Here is a 15,443-nt window from a genome sequence, read left to right as displayed (position 1 = left end):
TTCGGGTAAAACCAGGATAGCAAGGGTAATTTCGACTTTTCTCAGGCTACGCTACTCTGATTGACCTGAAATTTTGTAGGCACCTCTAAAATATCATTCCCTACAACTTTCATGTTTTAAGCCAAGGCCAATTTGGCCTCTAATTATGAGCTACAAAACCGGGCAGAATGTAATCATCATAAACCCTAACTTTCCAAAATTTCTTCCAAAACAGAAATTGTTTGCAATTAACCACTTTTTTCACCTCATAGAGTCCTTAAACATCATTTCCAATCATCATATATAGCCACACAATCATGTTCATATGAAAACAGAAAAATCACCAATAATTAGAAAATTTCACCAATTCAACCAAAACTCAAAATATAATCCATAAAGTTGCATCTCATACCACCACTAATCATAAATTAGACATCATTAGAGGAAGGAAAGTGGTTCTTCACAACTCACTTTAGAAACAAGAGAGAGAGAGCAATTAGTGCTCTTAACTTTCCAAATAACTTTCAATCTAAATATAGGCCTAGACAATAAACTTAAATTTTCTTACCAAAAATAGTATTTGGTCTTTATGGTTTAATCATAGTAAAATGTTTGCACTTATTTATTAAACTTGTTAAATAAATCCAATTACTCTTTTGAACACTTATTAGGCCCATTCAATAATTTCAGCCCAAATAGACTATTTTTTTCTAAATCCGAATAGAGAACCAAGGTTGGCCCTTTAGTGTCATTTAGACAACTTATATATTGGTCCAAACATTTTAGTCAACAGCCCAATTAAATAACGCATCCAATATTTACCCATCTCAATTAAGTACACTTGACTTGTCTACGCCAACCGACCCTATCCATTTTCAAAATAGGTCTTTTCTTTTCGAAAAACAGAAAATTTAATTCCTTTGAAACCCTAATTTACAAAACCCTAATTACTACTACCATCTTCATCGTCATCATCCCTATTCACATCACTGTTAGCATTTACTATTGGCCCGCAGGAGAACGGCAACAGCAACCGCTACTACTGCTACCACGACTGCAAAATGTAGCAAGTAGCACAACCACTAGTTGTGTGCTGCTACAACTACCATCCTCCTCACCAATTCTAGCCCGCTATTACTATGGAAGATGGCTGCCAACATTGCATCGACGACCTTACAATAGGGGAGGATCAAGCAATCTTCCCTCTTCTTTTCCTGATCTATCTGCTCTTTTTCCTTTTTTTTTCTAAATTTCGCCACTCCATTGATAGTTCCTTCTACCATAGCCCTAACTTTTCTAATCTTACCGCAATTCAACCTTAGAGGTTATAAGTTGTAAACTTAATTAATTTTTCCTTTATAAAGTCATCCAAAACATGTTTGATCAACATTAACTAACTAAGTTCTAGAACAAAAATCTTATCTAGACACGAACCAACATAATTGATACATGATGATTTCATATGAACATTTCCTAAGCAATTAATAATTAATATAAAAAATTGACAAATTTTGAAGTAGGAAGGAACGAAAAATACTAAATCAAGTACTTACTTGTTTAAGTCTTGGAAGATGTTTATCCTAATTGGGATTCTAGTTGATCCTCAAAGTCTCTCTCCTCCTCACCAATACTCCTACTTTCTCATAATTAGAGATAATGAGAGAATTGAAAATGTCTTAATTTTCATCTAAATAAGAGAATTAAAAAAAATGTCGTAATTTTCATCTAAATGAGAGAATTGGAAAAAATATCGCAATTTTCATCTAATGTTTGGTAATATAGCACTGGTAAGAAGTTTAGTTTTCTTGTAATCACTCTATCCACAACCATCCACTGGTCACATTTAATGCTAAAACTTTGGTGGTTAAGAGATAATGGAAGAAGCACCATCTATCCTTTTACCTAACGTTGTCCTATTAAATTTACTCTATTTTACTTTTATCCCTAGTAAGTACAACTTATAACATACTACTTAAAATAAATAATAAAAAAATCAAATACATTTTAGTTATTATTATTATTATTTAAAAGTTGTCACAATGCTCAACATCCTTTGTGTTGAGATTCTCAACCTCAGATTGCAACTTATGCTTCTCTTTCTCCAGCTTCTGAAACCATGAGGTCAGGTCATGGTGCTTACCTTTAGATGTTTTAACTTTTGGCTAACCTTATTCTATTTATTCTTATATGTAGCACACTTAGCTAAACTATTGACTATGCCATGCTTTTTCTATATATAATCCTCTACTTGTAAACACAAACCAGCAATAGCAGTTTGATACTACAAAACCAGAAAAGAAAGGAAGTATTATTTATTTAACAACAAAAAAAGGAGAAAAGAGGGAGGAAAAATAGCCGATCCATTTCAATGCTTAAAACCTCCAAATCCCTATGGTACTAGGCGAAGTCAATATCCAGAGGGGGAAAGTTCCGTTAAAACTGTCCAGGCTACTCCAATATTTGCTACCCTTGAGTTGAGGGTGCAATCCTAGTTTGGACAAAACGTTGCCACTAAGTGACTAATCAATGCTTTCGGGAGTGTGGCTTTAATGTAGTCCATCCCCAAACCATGGCCTCCATCAACTTTAGTTTTGAATATTGGATCATTTCCTTTATCAATCGAGGAAGGGGAAATAGTAGAGGACTCAGGATCAACCATGATTTCGATGCCATCAATTCCGTCCAAAGGTTGGGATACGCCTTGCAAGATATCTATTGAAACTGCTTGAGATGTGCCCTTTGTCAAATTAAAGACTTAAACCAGTCCAGACTCCAGTAAGGTTGGATTCATTTTTTGTTCCATTTTTCATGAAAAAGTAGACTTCAACCTCGTGGCAAGAGATTGGACCTCATCCTCTAGGATCTCAGACTCATGACGAGCCATTTGAGTCTCTTAGAGAAGTGTTTGTGAGGTTTTTTAATCAAAACATTTGGGTTTGGACCAATATCCCCTAAATTGTAGCGGCCATTTTCTGAGTTGTCTTGATTTGAGTGGCCACAGGGTGACCTGACCTTGACGAGCTACATTAATTTTCAAAGCTTTTTTGTCTAGGGATTTAGGGATGGCTTGCATCATATCAAAGATGTTCTTCACTGTAAGAATCAACTAACATGAATTCAGAAAATAGATGGGCGGCAGAAAAAAAAGATAAGCCAAAAAGAAAACTACATGCGGCATCACCAACTATGACATCTTTGATAATTGTCCCTTAGCACTAATAAGCTCATTTTAGTTTCGACAAGAACTCGCTCAAGAATAAGTAACAAATGAATGGTTTCGATAAGACTACTCAAAATACGCGCATCCTTTTTACTATACTCTTCCTTTGTTGAAGAGAAATCATAAAATTTGTCAGTCAAATTTCGGAGCACAAATGAGACCTCATTCCCACAATATAAAAGAAGTCATCTTACTATCCAAAATTTGATGAGAGAATGCCAAAAAAAAAACTTGCTCCTCTTTGGTTGGGAAACAAAGTATAAGGCCCCCTAATGCTTCCCTACTTTCCTTTGAAAAAAGAATCGAAATAAATTAAGAGTACAAGTGATCTTAGTATATCTATAGAGAAGTTCAAAACCTACAACTAGACCTATGGAGTTGGGAAATATCTTACAAACCTCCAACTTGTAATATTGGAGGACTTGTTTTTGGAAGAAAGTTGATGGAATTCTAAAATCATGCCAGAGGTGCTTGACACATATTTTCATATAGCCGCTGGGAGGAACTAATGAGTTCCATGTGGCCATTACCAAAATTTCATCCGAAATATGATAAAAACTATTTACCTCGCTAAACCCATTGTAAGCTATGAAAGCCAACAGGGAAAAAAGATAAACTAAACAAGAAGACAAGGGACTTATTTATCTTAAAGGAAACAAGGGCAACAAGATGAAAGAAAAAAGTTGAAAGCAAGATTGGCAGTTTGATCGACAAATTCCTCAAGCGCACAGGGTCAAGTGTAGTAATAAATCACTTGAAATATTCTAGGGGTCGAACCCACAGAAACAAGTTAACTTTTTACTTTAATTATTCTAGCAAAATAACAAAGTGAAATTCAAGGAGTTATATTTTCTAATTAGGCAAAAATAATAATCAATTTAAATAAAGTAGTGGTGAGAAAATAATAGACGCAAGTCTAGAGTTTGAGGTTTTAATCCAGAATTTGAGTCAATTATCTAATTAACTTCTTAATAAATCATGAACGCATCAAACAATTGTACTTTAGATTATCTCTTGATACATCTAAAGTGTACCTATTTAAATCCTACATCTCTTTTGAGATCGCAAGTATTAAATTAAACCCTTTAAAAACTTTAGTGATATAAGTACGTTATACAAATTCTAACCTACCCTCAAGATTAGACTAAGTATGTTTATTTATATATCTAGTGTATAACTGTGCATCTCTTCTCAGTTCAATACAAACCATAAGAGCATGTCTATAGTGGCTAAGTATAAACACATAATTAAAATCAAAATAGATAAATCATAGCAAAAAGTAAGAAATTAAACTAGAAAAATTAATCAAATTCTTTCATAAAAATCCTAACCCTAGAAACAATTTAGTTCAACATGATTTGGAAATTAAAACCATGAATTCAAAGAGTTACTACAAAAATAAGAAAAAGAGTAAGAAAACTTCTCAATTGTTTGCTCCAATCTTCTCCTTCTGTGTTCTTTGATTCACCTCCGTGATCTTGATCTCTCAAGAATAAACTATGAAAAGATATTAAATCAGGCTAGACTAATGTTTTTCACCCCTAAAAATGTCCTAGATAGCCCCCATATATAGTTTCTTAAAGTAGTATCGAAAACGGGGTAGGATTGGGCTTATCGGAGTTAAAAAATGACAATTTCGCACATTTTTCCGATGACCACTGGTGCAACCATCGACCTAAACACTAGCGCGACCATCGACCTAAATACCGACGCCTATGTTTCATCAGATGACTTGATCAGAAGAACTCTGGCGTGAACATCAATGCAAGTTATTAAAAATCTATGAACCGATTGTTTCGGATTCACGTGTAGATCCACTTCAAGACCAAAAATCTCCATCAACGAGGCTGAATCAGCTCTTACTCAAAACACAAAAGTTGTAACTCTTTGAATTAACTTTTCAACACCAAAAATCATGTAATTTGGAGATCTGAACGTTGTGATATGTCCAAAATACTGAGAACTGGTCAAAACAATATCGCAGCACAACTAAGAATGGCAATGGGGATGGGTGCCCGCAGGGGTACAAATGGGGGGGGGCGATGAGGCGGGGCAGGGTGGAGGCAAAATATTTCCCTGCGCCTTGAAACTGGGTAGGGGGTGGTGCAACATACATCCACTCTATCCCCCGGCCAGTCCCCCGCATACAATAAATATATATATATAATACAACCCTAAATTTCCTAAAGTTGCACTCTTACTTACAAGTACAACGTTGATCAATGCCAACGGCTACACCGCCGCAACTATTGAAAGAAATTTCTTGGACTATTGTTGATTTGTTTCCAATGCCCCCTCCTCCCCAAGACTACGCTATCCAATTCCAACCTATTTTGCTCCTAACCTTTTTTTTTATTTCAATCGGTTCCTTTCCTCTGCACTTCAACTTCCGATTTAGTTTTCCTTTTTTCATTTTTTTCTTTTCTCCTCACTCGAGCCCAACCTGCAGCTCAAATTTTGGCCATTCTGTTCTTACAGTCTCCAAATTGGCTCCTTGCTGTTTATCTGCCGTTAATCTCAATTGGGTACATTCTAATTTTTTCAAAGTTGCTATTTTACTTATAGTGCATCTTCCTATCTTCCCAAATTTGGTATAGAATCCATGGTTAGAGAATTCACATATGGAAGAAGTTTAACACAGGTAGCAATGGGAGGCTATTTCACCTTCTTTTTCCAAACATTGACCTTCCAACAAAAGCCACTATAGATTTGGTTTTCATTAATATATGCACTATGAAAGTGAGACTTGGATATTGTTGATTTTTAGGAGAATGAAGTTTGTAAAACAGCAGGAAAGCGATGAGTTGACTACTAATTACTTATTTTTATTCAATTCTTTCATAACTTCTAATATTGATCCATAGGCATGTGTGTGTTTTTCTGCTGTAGATAGTGGTTATGTTTGGGTAAAGACTGGAGTATGTATGGAGAGTATCTCCACTAAGCTTTCTTGCTGAGCCAATGGTATCTGCACAAAAGTCTTCTCTTGAAACTCTAATATCTAGTTCCAATCTGGTAACCTCACAATTTCCATTTTGATTTGTGAAGAGGTGATTTCTGGTTTGGTGAGCTGTGCTGATAAGTTGGGGACTTCTTCCTAAGCGGAGCACAGCTACCTCAAGAGTCACCTGCTAAGATTACAAGAGACAGGGTTGTGTCTCCCGATTCTCCTTCGACGATCTAGTCAGTTTAGATGAGAGTCAAAGTGGAGGGAGCTACTATAGAAAGTGGTTCTTACAGAATATTTCGTCGGTCCTTTTCTGAGTGAGAGGTTCTGATATTTATATGAGACAACTTGGAGGGAAGGATAGTGGAGTCTAAGCTCCCAAAATCTAACTAAGACTGAGCATATCCACCTGATTTGACAAGCCTGTGCAGTGGATAGGTCCTGTCATATGTCACGTTCGTCCTGCAGTGTCAGGATCTTGGACAGGACCTCGTTTGTCGTGTCAGGCATAGTGCCAAATCGAGAGGACAGTAAATGTAGGTCACCTCGGTTATCCGAATGCATTGAGTAGCCGAGGTGACTAGAACAGATAGGGGCCATCCTAAGAGGTGAGGGGATCATCTAGGTACGGCTAAGCCGATGTGACCATTATAAACATCCATAGGTAGGAAGGAGGACCAACTCGGCTGCCGAGCCTGGATGACCATTCTCAATTTGTATGTGTCTAAATAAGGGTATGAGGCTCTCTTCATTACATACGTGCAGTCCACATGGTTTAGTAGAGTAGTTAAAGAAAATATGCTCACATGATTAGGCATGTGTGAAATGCTCAATTCAAATTAGAAAGTAAAGTTAATGTTTTCTTCTGAATTAATATTCTTCTAATAGTTTAAACCTGTAAATGATTTGACAACTAAATAGGGTAAGCGATACACTTGCTATATCTATGATTGACATGTGAGATTATAAGTGGGAGTATAGTGGAAATGTATCAAGACTTTAAATCTTGAGCCTTCTTCCATGTGTCATTGATTGTGAGCAGGATTTCATATATCAAGACTTTCTACGTATAAAATTGGGTATATGTGTTTATTTCTGTCCGTTTCATAATATGATAGCTGAGAACAGGGTTGCTCTTGACAACAGGGCCAGAATTTCTTAAAGTCTCAAGTCTTGCAAATAACCAATCGTAGTTCTTGTTTGCTAGTGCTAATCTCGAGCATCAGGATTTTGATACTTGCATTTTGAGTTTCTGTTTCCTCTCCCCACATTTTTAGTCTCTCTATGCTAGTTATGCAATTTTACGTACTACAAAAAAAATAAATTTTTATCCAAGTTTGCTGTATTATATGATTTATTTTGAAATTCATCATTGTGAGCAGTCTATTTATTGTGCCATTTGCTTTCTTGCCTTCGTAGAATTCTTATGACAATGAATCAGTCTGAATATGTAATTACATCTGAACAAGGGGATAATTCACCAACTTCACAATCAATGAATGTTGAATCAATTGACTTGGCAGATGCAGTAGAAGAAAATGAATATGAAATTGAAGGAGGAAAAGGAAAATTAATATAAAAAATTTGGGCACATTTTGATAGAGAGAAAGGTGAAGAAGGCATTTTTTATGGTGTGTGTAAGTATTGTAAAAAAAAAATACAAGATAGATATCACTCATGAAACGAGTACTTTGCATGATCATTACAAAAGGTGTGCTAAAAAGCCTATACAAGATATTAGGCAAATGTTACTTTGAAGTAGTAGTAAAAAAATGATGGCAAACAAGAACTGCACAATTATGTGTTCAATCAACATCAGTCACGCCATAAGCTTGCATTTGCAATTATATTGCATGAGTATTTACTATCTATTGTGGATCATATAGGCTTTTGAAAATTTGTTAAGAGTTTGCAGCCATGTTTTAAACTTGTTTCAAGAAATACAATTAAAGAAGATATTTGAAGATCTATGAATTGCAAAGATTGAAAAATTGTAATAGTTTGGAGAAACTTGGAAGTAAGATAGTAATTACAACCAATATGTGGACTTCTAGCAATACAAAGAGAGGCTTCATGGCTGTCACTGCACATTATTTTGATGATTCTTAGATCTTACAAAGTCAAATTTTGAAGTATGTTTTCAAAAGTTAAAAACTTGAATTATGTTAATTGTTTGTTATACATGAACGACTTATTTTTTTCTTGTATTTAGGTTTTTCTATGTTCCTACTCCACATACTAAAGAAGTGTTAAGTGATATGTTTCTTAGTTCATTGATGGATTGGAATATTGATCATAAGATATCTATGATTACCTTAGATAACTGTTTCACCAATGATGGTATGATTAATTGTTTGTTGGAAAAGTTGAATGTGAATGATTTGTTGATAGATGGTCTAGTGCTTCAAATGCGTTGTGCTGCCCATATCTTAAATTTGATTATCAAAAATGGTTTAGAAATGATATCGGGTGCTACTGAAAGAATCCGTGATAGTGTAGTGTATTAGATTGCTTCTGTTGCTAGAATTGAAAATTTTGAAGAAACGGCTTGCCAATTGTCCATTTCTTCTACTCAAAAGTTGTGTTTGGATTGTAAATTCTGTTGAAATTCGACTTTTCTAAGTTACAAATAGCTGCAATTTACAAAGCCGTATTTCCACGGGTTAAACTGCATGAGAAACACTACACCAGTTTGCCAATGATAATGATTGGGTAGTTTGTAATGCCATTTGTGAGAAATTAAAATTATTCTATCAAGTCACTGAAATGTTCTCTGGCACTTGATATTCTACATCAAATAAATTTTCGGCAAAAGTTTGTAACATTAAGGTATCATTGGTTCAATGGATGAAAACTCTAAATTGTTTAATTAAATAGCAGAAAAGATGTGGCAAAATACCAAAAATATTGGGAAGATTGTAATGTGATACTTGGCATTACTGCAGTTTTGGATCCTAGATACAAAATGAAGTTGATTGAGTATTATTTTCCTATCATTTATGGTGATGAATTATTCATGAAAATTGAAACAATTTGTCAAAATTGTTATTCTTTGTTGCATGATTATCAATATCGATCTAGTTTGGGCAGAAATAGAGTTGATAGTCAGTGCATGGCTTCACATAGTGAGCATGTTAGTGGGAGTCATGATAAGAATGAAGTTGAAACGGATCCTTTTTCTGATTTTGATAAGTTGGTAACACATTTGATAAGTTTTATCTTGAGGAAAATGTGTTACCAAGAGTTTCGACTTTTGACATACTTGGTTAGTGGAAAACACATGGGGTTAAATACCCCACTTTACAAAAAAATGGCTAAGGATATTCTAGTTGTACCCGTCTCAAGTGTGGCATCTGAATCTACATTTAGTACTTGTGGAGGAATAATTAGTCCTCATCGATGTAAACTTCACCCCAATACCTTGGAAGCATTGATGCGTACTCGTACTTGGCTCTATCATGAAATAAATGGTATACAAAAGATTTAACTTCTACTTTTAAATTTATACAATTTTTTTTTGCATTTGTTTATTTAGTAAATCTGTGGCTATTTTTTTTATTATTTTGGTGCAACTACTTGCTCTACTTCGAAAGGGATATCATGTAATACATTGTTTGATGAAGAAGATGATGTTGATTGTGTTACTAAATAGGTATTAAGGAAATTTGATTCATCTAAATTGATTTTCTCCAATTGTTTGTTATACACTATAGCCTGGTGACAAGTTTCTTCTTTTATTTTAGCATCAAATATCAGGGTTGCTTTATCAAGTGAGTTATCACATCTCGAGATTGATGAAAAGTAAATGTTCTGAAGTTGTTGAGTTATGTTAATGAAAAAAAAGCTGGACTTATTGTTAAGTGTTTTTAGTTTGTTGAATATGAGAAATCAACTTGACTGAGTTTGTTGAATACGGGAATATAACTTGACTTGTTGTACTTCATTTCCATCTTGACAGCCTTTTAATCTTATTGAACGTTGTTTACAATTGTATTATTGTAAGTAAACATTTATGATCAATTGATTTCTTCCCTCATGGGAGAAATGGGGCAGGGACGGGGTTGGGGTTAGGAGGCAAGGGTCGAGGGACGGGGGAAGTTAATTGACAATGAGACGGCGAGGTGGGGAAGGCCCGCCCCATTGCCACCATTGAGCACAACTATACTTCAATAACTTGGACTTTTTGGCTATGAAGTAAGAACCAGACTTTAATGTCTCATAAGAATTGTAGAACATTCTCTTAGTTTCAAAATAAATTGAGAATCATTTCAATTCGATTTTGGTAGATCAAGTTATCTCAAAAACGCTGAAATATGTCAATCCTACCAGCCCTCTTACTGTTTATGTTTTGTTCTTCTATTGTTTTTTCGCGCCACGTTTTTGATTGATTTCTCTCCAATTGAGCTTTTCACCTATTAGAACACTATAACAGTAAAATTAAATAGCTTCCATTCAAAACAAAATTCAAACAATATAGTTAACTAGCGACTTATGTACATAAATGCACTACATTTTATACCTTATCAAACTCCCCCACACTTAGTCCGTACTTGTCCTCGAGCACAAGAATAAACCTATTAACTAAAAACAATAATTATATTTAAGACTATTATTATTAAAGCAACCATAATAAACAAGTGTCAATAATGAAAACCAAAGGGATATTTCTTTGATTAACTTTTAATAGCATAGACCCTTTCAACTCCGACTAACCAACTTAGGTAAATAAAATACTTAACAAGCATTTCCTAGGAAAATAGACCAACCCTTAATCCAAATCTCAAACATATAATCCTAGAAATCCACAACCTATTATTATAATCCACATCTTTGTTTCTTTTTTTCCATTATTTTTCTCTTTCTTTTCACTAATTCCCCCATACTTAAGCTTTCTTCTCATTTTAATAAAAGGAATGTACTTACTTCTTAGCCATTTAAGTCTTTTGATGCGAACTTCAACATCTCCTAAATGAAAGAACCCAGTTATTCAACTTTTCACCACTAAAGAATTACATACTCATAACTATCGTCACTTTTTGATGCGAAAGTCAACACTTTTAGGTGAAAACCTCCGGTTACTAAACAACGACAACCAACAAAGTATAGTTCAATTAAACAATAAGCATATAAGCACAAATAAGAACACAAAAGTTTGTTTCATATCCCAATAATATGGAGAACTAAGATTAATAATTAGGCCAAATTCACAAGAAAAATATTAGAAAAATATTTACAATATCTAGAAAAATTAGCCAAAAATTGAAAAAGTTTCAAAATATCAAAAATTCACCAAAGAAGCACTCTAAAACAACATCATTTAACACTTAACACATTCACACAAATAAATTTTAACAATAATAATACTTTAAATATAAGCCATTGGACATCAAGAAAATCAACCACAAGAACAAAAATTTAAAAATTTTAACAAAAAATTTCACTTAACTCTTTCACCTGTCCTCCACACTTAAGACACTATTGTTCTCAATGTTGGAGATAAAATAAAGAAATAATAACAAAAAAAGAATTGAAAGTGAGACTCCCCTGATAATAAATTAATTCCACTGACCAAGCAGAGTGGGATGAAAGTTGCTAATTATCATCCAATAGCCAAGTTCAGGAACCTATCCTACCAATCTAAAAGAAACAAAAGAACACTATAAATAGCAGTTAAATACACCATCGAATATCCCAAACCTGAAAGCAATAAAATCCTAAGGAAATAAATACCGCCATTAATCCCAAAAATAAGAAAAATATTAAATGAAATTAAAAAAAGTTAGGTTGCCTCCCGATAAGTTCTAAATTTTATGTTTTCAATCGGACAATTCTAGATGGAATCATAGATGATGAAATGGCTTAGATGATTTCACATTTTCTAATTTATGTGCCCACAATACTTCATAACTGTTCACATCAACATTACACTTCTGGATTGCCGAAGAAGAATATTAGCGACAATCATGTAAAGGCATACAACCTATATCCTACTCTAAAACATATTTTTTACAATACAGCTCGTCAGGAGCAGCAATATAGGAACAAGATTCCTCATACGAAGGGTACTTTAAGGGTTCAAAAACATTAAATTCTTCTTTCTCTTTATCAAGCCTTAATTTTTCTTCAAGTAAATTTATATTAGCTCCTCCCGTAGCTAAGAACCTTCTACCTAGGATACTAGACATAGAAATATCTTTTTCTATATCAAGAATAATAAAATCAACAAGAAAATAAAACTTACCAACTTTAACCAATAGATCTTCTACAATACCCATTGGATAACGTACTGAATGATCAACTAATTGCGGAATCACTTGAGTTGGCACTAAATTGGCAAGCTTCAATTTCCTGAAAAATGATAAGGGCATCAAATTAACACTAGATCCAAAGTCACATAAATACTTCTCAACAAGAATATATTCAAATTGACAGGGTACAATAAAACTCGCTGGATCTTCATCTTAATTAGAAGACAAATTTGAAACACTACACTGTATTGCATTCCTCAGTAAGAGACACCTTTGCAAAGTCTTTTAACTTTTTTTTTCATTAGACACTATCTCTTTTAAGAACTTTGCATAAGCATGGATATTTGCCAAAATTTCAAAAAAAGGCATATTGACTTGTTACTTCGTAAGCATAGCCATGAACTTTATACTTTAACTTCAAGCAATTTTATTGGGGTATTATCATTTCTAGCATCACACCTGAGTTAGATCCATTTTCTCTATTTTTTTCCTTGTCCTTCCTCATTTAATATCTCCTTTTGTTTCTTTGCTTTATTTTTGGATCTTTGCACCGGTTCATCCAGCACTTTCCCTATTTTTTTTCGAAGTGTAACGGCCATTGTAGCTTTTTTGGGATTCATTTCAATAGTGTTTGGCAGTTTACCTTACCCCCTCTCAACCATTGCCCTTGCTAGTTGGCTAACCTATTTCTCGAGACTTTGAATGGATACCTATTGGGATTGGATCATTTGATTCATCTTTTACATATATTGAAAATCATCTTTTCCATATTAAGCCTCTTCTCTTGAATTGTTTGAGGAGGATACTGTGATTTTTGCTGCTAGCCTTGAAATCTCAGTGGCCCATAGGTTGCTCCATCCATGATAAATTAGGGTGATTATGCCACCCTGAATTATAAGTGTTTGAGAAGGGATCATTCCTTTGCTGCATCTTTTGACCTTCATAGGCTCTAGCAAAATTCATATCTTCCACCATAGTTGAGGGTTCTCTATTATAGCCGCCCGCAGTGGAATGCCCATACATATTGCAATTAGTACAAGACTCTGATTGCTGAGTTTTCTAGGTGAGTAACGACTGCATTTGTAACGATTGCTGAGTTTCACATAAATGCACTACATTTTATACCCTATCAAAGCTATTGGAAGAAAAAATTTTTATAGCAATTTTGTCTCCACTAATATGAAGAACAGAGTGTGGAGAAGAAAATCTTAGGAGCATATGGATCATCTAGATGTATCGGAGATAATTGAAAAGGTGAAAACCCTCAAAGAAAACAAAAAGCGCCTTCAAAATAGAGGCTAACATGGTAGGCCATAAATGCTAGCAGCCTCCAAGAAATCTATCATCTTCAAATCACACAAACCTTATAAAATTGAAACTGTGTAAGCTGCAGATTGAGATCTCAGGTTTTAGATCACACTTCAACTTAGGGGCTGATTGAAAGGGGTAAGTATAAAAATGACAGGTGGTAGTTACTCAGGGAGTGAATTGACACGTGTATCCTAAGTGTCAAAGGCTAACGTGGAAATGCACCTTAAAATGTGATGCCAAATGCTGGAATGGAAGGACAAAGACACCTCACCTGAGACCTTTAGGGTCTGTTTGGTTCATGGGATGACACAAGATTGAATTAATTATCTTGTGTCATCCCATGTTTGATTGTATTTTATACATGGGGATAACACACATGCTACCTAACCGAATTATTCTCCTATTCATGGGATAAAATAATCCCATGGGAGGTGGTATTAGTCATCTCGGAATGACTAACAGATAGGATAATAAAATTTGAGACTAATTTATTCTTACAAAAAATATAAATTTATACTCTTATAATTATATAACCCTACTCCCACACGATAATATAACATGAATGGACTAATTTGCCCTTACTAATTAATTTTAAAGTTTTTTTGACTAATTTGTTCCTACTACCAACATAACAATATTTGGACTAATTTGCCCTTGTGAATGATTCAAATTCATACTGATTATTATATAACCATATTCTCACATAATAATATGATAATAAATGACTAATTAGCCTCTACTAATTATATTAAAATTTTTTGACCAATTAGCCTCTATTCATTATTTTAAAAATTTCCACTTATCCCTATTAATTAATTTAAAATTTTTGACTAATTTGCCATGCTAACATCATAATAGAAGGATTATATTGCCCTTGGACTAAATTACCCTTACTAAAATTATTTTATAAATCAAATTCTATAAAAAATACACAATCTTATCAATTATGCTTTGTGAATGAGAACTTCAACATATTCAAACCCAGTCCAAAGAAAAAAAAACTGTATTAGCTTGAGTTTGGCTCATTTAAAGCTCTTAAATAAGTTAGATTTTATCAATTTCACCCTAATTTAGCCACAACTTACCCTATTATTTAATTGAATTTCAAATTTAGGTTCCAAAACTTGGTCAAAATCTATTTTTAAGGTTCCAAATGGGTTGAGTCTGAGTGAATGCGAAGTTTTATATATCAAAACTCTTAATTTACTTTATAATTCTAAATTTCAAACTACATATAAATATTAATTTTTTTATTAAATTTTTTTATTAATATATTATAAAAATATTAAATTATTTTATTAAAAAGAATTTACAAATTAAGGGGTGCTTTAGTCATTAAAATAGTAATCATATTTTATCCAATTTCCAAACAAACATAGGATAGAATTATTTCTCAACGTATCCTATTTAATGCAGAACCAACCAAACACTAGATAACTTGGACTATTTATCCGAGGATAACTCAATCCAAAATTAATAATCTGAAAATGAGTCATTCCATCTCATCTAATCCGTAAACCTAACGGACTCTTAATGTCTCAGGTTGCAACTATGCATGTAGCACTGTAGCTACAATGTCTGCCTGACCCACTATGCAAATATAGTGATAATAAATACCAACCTGCAGTCAAAGAGGTTCTTTTCCCTTGATAATTTTTCATGAACTACGTATTCTCTTCTTTCTCACACTACATAGTGACCATTAGAGATACATCTAGGGAAAAAGCCTCGTCCTTTC

The sequence above is a fragment of the Coffea arabica genome, chromosome 4c (genome assembly GCF_036785885.1).
Source record: "Coffea arabica cultivar ET-39 chromosome 4c, Coffea Arabica ET-39 HiFi, whole genome shotgun sequence".
In the NCBI taxonomy this organism is placed as follows: Eukaryota; Viridiplantae; Streptophyta; class Magnoliopsida; order Gentianales; family Rubiaceae; genus Coffea; species Coffea arabica.
The sequence above is the reverse complement of the archived record's forward strand: the minus strand, read 5'-3'. Positions refer to the sequence as shown.